The sequence below is a fragment of the Chrysochloris asiatica genome, unplaced genomic scaffold (assembly GCF_000296735.1).
Source record: "Chrysochloris asiatica unplaced genomic scaffold, ChrAsi1.0 scaffold00188, whole genome shotgun sequence".
NCBI lineage: Eukaryota > Metazoa > Chordata > Mammalia > Afrosoricida > Chrysochloridae > Chrysochloris > Chrysochloris asiatica.
Window position 1 is genome coordinate 4,510,894 of NW_006408706.1, and position 8,978 is coordinate 4,519,871.

Below are 8,978 nucleotides of genomic sequence, written 5' to 3' on the forward strand. Positions count from 1 at the left end.
GGACCAATAAACAACATTCTTATCAATGGAGAAAAGACTGATGTTGTCAAGGATTTCATTCATCTTGGATTAACTATGAACACTCATGGAAGCAGCAATCAAGAAATCAAACGATGTGTATTACATTAGGCAAATCTTCTGCACAAGACCTTTTTAAAGTGTTGAAGAGCAAAGAAGTCAGTTTTAGGGTTAAGGTGCGCCTGACCCAAGACATGGTATTTTCAATAACCTCATATGCATGTGAAAGCTGGGCTGTGAATAAGGAAGACTATAGAAGAATTGATGTTTTTGGAGGAGAATACTGAAAGTGCCATGAGCTTCCAAAATGGCAAATACATCTGTTTTGGAAGAAGTGCAGCCAGAGTGCTTCTTGGAGGCCAAGATGGCCAAACTTCATCTCTCATACTTCGGACATATTGTCAGGAGGGACCAGTCACTGGAGAAGGATATCATGTTTGGTAAGATGGAGGGTCAGAGAAAAAGAGGAAGACCCCCAACGAGATGGATTGGCCAAGTGGCAGAGTCAATGGACTCAAGTGTGACAATAGTAGTGAGTTTGGCCCAGGATTGGCAGTGTTTTGTTCTGCTGTGCATAAGGTCGCTATGGGTCGGTACTGACTCAATGGCACCTAACAACTACGACAACATTGAGGATCATGTTGTTATCCCAGTGAGAATGGTCCCTGGTGTTACCCAGATACCATCTAATTCTACTGGTCTGAGGGTAGATGAGGTCATTACTTGAAGCACATGAAATTTTGTGTTAAAATAACAAACACTAGAAATGGTTAGGAGTCTTGATGTGGTATTGAAGGATAAGCATTGGACAGCTCCACAAGGTTCAAACCCACTATTCACTCCTTGAAAACCCTATACAGGGTCACTATGAGTCAGAACTGACTTGAAGACACCTAACAACAGCATAATGGTTAAATAGAACTATAAATCTTTTATGTCCATTCAAATGCAATTATACAAATGTGGGTTCATTACAGTCATTTTGTCTAGAATATTGTGCAAAAGTAAACAAGCAAAGTTGAACAATATAAATCAGGTATAGTAAATACTTCTGAACAATAATCTTACAATAGCCGAATTCAGCTATGCCTAAAGCCGATCTTCCCCTAATTTGTTGCTTACGTGACTTGAGGCATTATAATGCTGTTTACTTTTGTTGTTGTTAAGTGCTGTGGAACCAGTTCCAACTCATAACAGCCCTGTGTATATGATTTCTGAGGAGCAGCTGTAAGTTTGAACTGCTGATTTTGCAGTAATAGATGGCTTTAGGCTCCAATTCTTATCTTATCTTATAGTGCCACACCAAGATGCCAATGCTAATTATAAACAAACTTAAATACTTAAGTTAGTTTTTTGTTTTTTTTTTTCCATTTGTGATGATAAGCATTCTGTTGTTGGTTGCTGCTGAGTTTATTTTTACTCAGGGCAACCCTAGATATTAGAGAACAGAAATGATCTGTAGGATTTGCTTGGTTGTAATCTTAACAGATCATCATCAGTCCTTTTCTCCTGAGGGACCCCTGGTATAGTATGATCTACCATTTTTAGGTTAACAGTAAAGTATTAACCACTTGTTGTTAGGTGCAGTTGACTCAGTTCCAACTCAGCAACACTGTGTACAATAGAACAAAACACTACCCTCTCCTGTACCATCTTCACAATCATTGCTATATTTCAATTACTGTGTGAATTCAGCTCATTGAAGAACTTCATCATTTTTTCTTACCCTCTACTTTACCTGCGGTGTCACTGTAGGATAAGCACTGGACCACAAGGTCCATTTGAAACTCAAGACCAGCAAAATCCACCAGTCACTCCTCAGAAACCTTATACAGCGTTGCTATGAGTCAGATGCGACTTGATGGCACTTAACAACAACAAACAACTTTACCAAAAAGAATCTCTGGTAGCATAGTGGATAATGAGTTGGACTGCTAATCACAAGGTCAGCAATTTGAATCTACCAGCTGTCCCATGGGAGAAGATGAGGCTTCCTGCTCCCATAAAGATTTATAGCCTCAGAAACCCTATACAGGATCATTATGCATCAGAACTGACTTGGTGATACATAACTACCACCACAGCCACTTTTTCATGAATGATATCTTTCTCCAGGATCTGGTCCACCCTGATAATGCGCTCAAAGTAAGTGAGACAAAGTCTCACCAACCTTGCTTCTGTGGAGCATACCAGAAATACTTCTTCCAAAACAGATTTGTTTGTTCTTCTGACAGGCCATGGTATATGCCATATTCTTTGCCAACACTATAATTAAAATGTATCAATGATTCTTCATTATCTTTATGTGCTGTTCAGATTTCTTGTTTTTATGAGATGATTTAAAATACTGTCTTGGGTCAAGTACACATTATTATTCCTCAAAGGAGCATCTATTATTTTTAATATTTTAAAGAGAGTTCTTTTGTAGCAGATTTGTCCAATGCAAAATATTGTTTGATTTATTGATTGCTATTTCCATGAACATTTATTCTGGAAAGAAGTAAAATGAAATAATTGACAACTTCAATACTTTCTTCATTTATCTTTATGCACTTCTTAGAGATTTAAAAAATAAATTGTTCCTAAAATAAATTCAGATCAAGTAAAATAGTCACTATGCACTCTACAGAAATCACAGGTTGAGTGTTTTAGAAATTTTAAGGAGATGTCTTGCTTTTCCCAATATTTTAAAAACAAAACAAAACAACAACAACAAAAAATGACTTAAGGGGAAAGCAAAAATAAGAACTGAAAGTCAATATTTAGGGAGATTCTGCTATTTGTTTTGATATTTTATTGTGTTTTAGTGAAGGTTTACACAGTAGTTTACATTCTCACTCAATGTTTTACACAAATTGTTCAGTAACATAAGTTCCTTTCTTCACAATTCATGAGCATCCTTAATATTTCCATTTTTAATGTTCTGTTCATATTCAGAGAGTTTTAATAGGACTCAAAGGACATTTCCATGAATTAAATTATTATGGATCCTTGGTTGAATAAAAAAAAAAAAGATATGTGAATTGGGTTAAAAGTGTTATAATATCCAACTATGAATATATATCTGTAGATTTAAAATGAGGAAAAAATAAGCAAGCATGTGAAGAAATAGCACCAACTATCCCTCCCACACACTCTACTTCTCAGCTGGGTTTGATAAATTGTTCCAGTAGTAATACAGAACTGAGGCGCCATACTCACAGTTATGGGGTTTATTTGAGAAATGACAGGCTATAATGAAGGATCAGAAAAATGCTCAGGGCATAGTTCTTTGAGTCAGGACAGTCTGTCCTCAGCCATGCATGCAGGCAGGCCTCTGACTCTAATTAAGTTTGAACCCATTGTTGCTGTGATTGTGTCAATCCATTTTGTTGAGGATCTTCCTTTTTTTCACTAACCTTCCACTTTACAAAGCATCATGTCCTTCTTCAGGGACTGATCACTCCTGATAGCATGTCAAAAAGACAAGGGACAAAGTCTCTGCATCCTTGCTCTAAGGAACATTCTAGCTATGTGTTTTCCAAGACAGATTTGGTTCTTTTCTGACAGTTCATGGTATTTTCAATATTTTTATTCAACACCATGATTCAACTCTTTTACTTCCTCATTTCTTCTATTCTCTACCCTCAAGAGAAAGTTTCAGAGTTTTTTTGTTATCCATTTTTGTCTTTTCTTTCTTACCTGTCTTATTAATGTTATTGACTTTCTTTATGTATGATGTTCTTGATGTCATCCCACAACTCTTCTGATCTTTGGTCATTGGTGTCTTCTGCATCAAAGCAGTTCTTGAGATGGCTTCTAAGTACTGTGGTATATATTCAATGTCACATTTTTGCTCTTGTAGACTTGTTTAATTTTCATCAACTTCAGCTTGAACTTGTTGTTGTTAGTTGCCATAGAGTCATTTCCAATCCATAGCGACACTGTGTACAATAGACTGAAGCAAAGCCCAGTCCATCATCATCCTCACAATTGATGCTACTCTTGAGCTTTTATTGCTGTTGCCATTGTGCCAATCTATCTTGTTGGGGGTCTCCTTCTTTTGTGCTGTCCCTCCACTTTACCAAGTATTATGTCCTTCTCTAGTGACTAGTCCCACTGATAATATGCTCAAAGTATGAGATATAAAATCAGGCCATCTTGGTTTCCAAGGAGCATTCTGTTTGTAATTCTTCTAACATAGATTTGCTTGTTCTTCTGGCAGTCCATAGTACCTTTAATATTCTTCTCCAACACCACAATTCATATGCATCAATTATTCTGTGGTCTTCTTTATTCTTTCTCCAACATTCATTCTCCAACATGCATATGAGGCTATTGAAAATACCATGCCTTGGGTCAGGCATATCTTGGTCTTCAAATTGACATTTTTGCTCTTCAATACTTTAAAGTGATCTTAGGAAGCAGATTTCCCTAGTGCAATACAACATTTGATTTCTTGACTGCTGTTTCCATGAGTGTTGGTGGTAGATCTAAGGAAAATAAAGTCTTTGACAATTTCAATCTTTTCCCCATTTGTCATGATATTTATTGGTCCAGTGGTGAAGATTTTTGTTTTCTTTATATAGTGGTGCATCCCATACTGAAGGCTGTAGTTTTTTTCTCTTCATCAGTATTTTAAGTCCTCTTCTCTTTCAGCAAGCAAGATTGGATTGTCTGCACATTGCAGGTTGTTAATGAGTCTTCCTCCAATCTTGATGCCATATTCCTTAGATAACCAAGTTTCTCAAATTATTTGTTCAGCATACTGATTGACTAAGTATGGTAAAAGAATACATCTCTGGTGCACACCTCTACTGGTTTTAAACCATTCAGTGTTCCCTTGTTCTGTTCAAATAACTGCCTCTTGGTCTATGTAGCAGTTCTTTGCAAGCACAGTTAAAGTGTTCCAGAATACTCATTCTTTGCAATGTTACCAATAGCTTGTCATGATCCATACATTTGAAAGCTTTTGAATAATCAATAAAACACAGGTAAACATCTTTCTGATATTTTCTGCTTTCAGTCAAGATCCATCTGACATCAGCAATGATATCTCTCATACCACGTCCTTGTCTGAATCTGGCTTAAACTCTGGCAGTTCCCTGTCAATGTATTGTTGCAGCTATTTTTGAATAATCTTTAGAAATATTTTCTTGCATGTGATGTTGATGACATTGTCTAATAATTTCCCACATTCTGTTCGTTTATTTCTCTTTGAAATAGGCACAAATATGGATCTCTTCCAATCAGTTGGCCATAGAGCTGTCAGCCTGAACTTGCATAAGTAAAAATAACTGTTTTGGCTGATGTTACTGAGCTTCTCCATCTTCTCTTCCCACAGATGTTGTCAGTTAGATTCCTATGTATCCTATCTGGTGACATTCATGTGTTGTTGAGAAAAGGTATTTGCAATGAATAAATCATTGGTCTTGCTAAATTCTGTTATGAGATCTCCAGCATCATTTCTATCACTGGGGTTATATATTTCAACTACAGATCCTTCCTCTTTGTTTCCAACTTTTGTATTTCAAACATTGGTAATTATCAATGCATCATGATTGCATGTTTAATCAATTTCAGATTGAAGAAATTGGTACAAATCTTCAATTTCACCATCACAGACTTTAGTTGTTGGTAGGCAAATTTGAACAATAGTGGTATTAAATGGTTTTCCTTGTATCAGTTTGGGTATTATCCTATAACAGACAGCATTGTATTTTAAAATAGATCTTAAAATGCTCCTTTTAACAAGAAATCTGTACCTAGAAATCTGTACCTAGACCAAGAAGCAGTTGTTCGAACAGAACATGGGAACACTGAATGTTTTAAAATTGGGACAGGTGTGTATTCTTTCACCATGCTTATTCAACCTGTATGCTGAGCAAATAATACGAGAAGCTGGGTTCTATGAAGAAAAACATGGCATCAGGATTGGAGGAAGACTCATTAACAACCTGCGATATGCAGATGATACAACCTTGATCGCTGAAAGTGAAGAGGACTTGAAACATTTACTTATGAAGATCAAAGAACACAGCCTTTGGTATGGATTACATCTCAATGTCAAGAAAACAAAAATCCTCACCACTGGACCAATAAACAACATTCTTATCAATGGAGAAAAGATTGAAGTTGTCAAGGACTTCATTCTTCTTGGATCAACTATCAATACTCGCAGAAGTAGCAGTCAAGAGATCAGACGACGTATTGCACTGGGCAAATCTGCTGCACAGGAACTTTGTAAAGTATCGAAGAGCAGAGATGTCAGCTTGAGGACTAAGGTGCGCCTGACCCAGGCCATTGTGTTTTCAATAGCCTCATATGGATGCGAAAGCTGGACAGTGAATAAGAAAGATCGTAGAAGAATTGATGCCTTTGAGTTGTGGTGTTGGAGGAGAATACTGAAAGTGCCATGGACTGCCAAAAGAACCAATAGATCTGTTTTGGAAGAAGTGCAGCCAGAGTGCTCCTTGGAGGCCAGGATGGCTAAGCTTCATCTCTCCTACTTTGGACATATTATCCAGAGGAAACAATCGTTGGAAAAGGATGTCATGCTGGGTGGGGTGGAGGGTCAGAGAAAAAGAGGAAGACCCCCAATGAGATGGATCAGACAGGTGGCATCATTGACTGACTCAAGTGTGGCAGCGGTAGTGAGGTTGGCCCAGGATCAGACATTGTTTTGTTCTACTGTGCATGGGGTCGCTATGAGTCGGTTCCGACTCGATGGCACCTGACAACAACAACAACAACAATGAATGCAGCATCATTCCTCTTTAGTTTTTCATTCAGACATGGTAAGCCATATAATTGTCTAGTTCAAAATGGTCAGTGCCCATCCATTTCTGCTCACTAATGACTCCATATTGATCTTTATGTAGTCTCTTTCAGTTTTGATGACTTTCACTTTTCCTAGATTAATTCTTCCTACATTCATGTTCCGATTATTAGTAGACATTTGCAGCTGTTTCTTCCCATTTTGAGTTATGTCACATCACCAAATGAAATCCTGAATGCTTTGTTCCATTCATGTCATTAAGGTTAATTCCACTCTGAGGAGACAGCCCTTCCCCTGTTGAATTTTGGGTGCCCTTCAACCTGAGAGGGTTATCTTCAAGCAGTATATTTGACCAGGTTTTCGGTGGCTAACAATTCAAAAGTGGTCTGCCTCTCCTTCTTCCTTTTCTGTCTTAATTTGAAATCTCCTCTAAAGTCTGTCCACTGTGAAATTTAAAATACTGTGGGAATAGTTTCCAGCCTCACAGCAACACACAAGTCACCACTGTAGAACAAACACAAATGAGTGGTAGCAAACAGCAGAAGCACTATATATATTTATTAGCTAAACCAAAACCAATCCCACTGCCGTTGAGTCTACTTCTAATGGCCCTACATAGAGTTTCTTAGACTGAAAATACTTTTGGAAGCAGATATACTCTTTTCTTTTCCTAAGGGTATCTGTGTGGCTAGTGGATTTGAATTATCAAACTTGAGATTAGCCTGACACCTAACCCAGAGCACCACCAGGGCTAGACAAATAAAGACAAGTAGCCAATGGAAATTACAGCATTTCTGAAACATTCTGCATTATGTATTCTAACTCTTCATATTCTTATTATTCAAAATAGTAATTCTTCATTAATTGTGAATTAAAATTGTTACTGTACAAAAGTCACTTTTATTGCCCAGGACTACATAAGAGTATAACTTGGTGAATTTTGTATGACGTATCAAAGTTCTTGTTGTTGTTAAGTACCGTGGAGTTGGTCTCAACTCACAGTGACTCTACACAGGGCATTTAAGATTGTAAATCTTTATGGGAGCAGAAAGCCTCATCTTTATCCCATGGAATGGCTGGTAGTTTCAAACTGCTGACCTTGAGGTTAGCAGCCCAATTCATAACCACTACGCTACCAGAGTTCCTTATCAAAGTTATTAATACTTATAAAATATGTAATAGTGATTTGGATCTTAGTTAAAAATGTATGGAAATATTAATTTATACCCAAAAAGACATTTAAATAAGTGCAAAAGTCTATTTTGTTTTAATAGAATGCATTAACCGGAATAATAGCACTGCAAATGTAGAATTAAGGCTAAAGTGCTTGAAATAAGTTTAGTAAAATGTCTTTTAATACTCACAATTCTGCTAGATAGAAAAACATGTGCAAAAATTTTCAAAAGTTGAGGCATCCATTAAAAATCAAATGTTACATGTATGCCATAACACATACTTTAAATATTTCATTAGATGAATCATTACTCAATGGATTTTTTTATTATTATTAAATCAATTAAATTGTATTGACTGGACCCCAAGTAGAGCATGATCTTGAAGGACTAATCAGACTTATAGTTAGAGGTTAAATAGAAAGTGTATTCTATAAGACAAGTATAGTACATAGTCACAGTATAATAAACATATACAGTATATGTGGAGGAATGAAAGGAAGGTATCATTGCAAAGTTGGTTTGAAGCACAAGGTCAGAGGTTCAAACTCACCAGTCACTCCTTGGAAACCCTATACAGGGTTGCTATGGATTGGAACAGAGCATTTTAGGTAGCCAATGTCTAAGTTGGCAACCTAAAATGCTGTTGTTGTTAAGTGTCATTGAGTCAATGTTTAAGTTAGGAGTCCTGGTGTGGCACTGTGGGTTAATGCGCCAGACTGCAAAGTCATTTGAACTACAAGGTCAGCAGTTCAACCTCATCAGCCACTCCTTGGAAACCCTATACAGGGTTGCTATGGGTTGGAACCGATTCAACAGCAGTTAATAACAACAACAACAACAACAAGGTCTAAGTTGCCTGTCCCTATCAACCCTGCATACAGAGGGGCTAGTATTGATACTTAATGTGAAGACTCCTTCCCTCTCTGTTGGTATTTAGAACTACTACTTCCATGAGTATAGGTCAAGTTCATCAAATGTTAGCAATTTACCCTCATTTCCTTTATCCAAAAAAAAAAAAAAAATTTTTT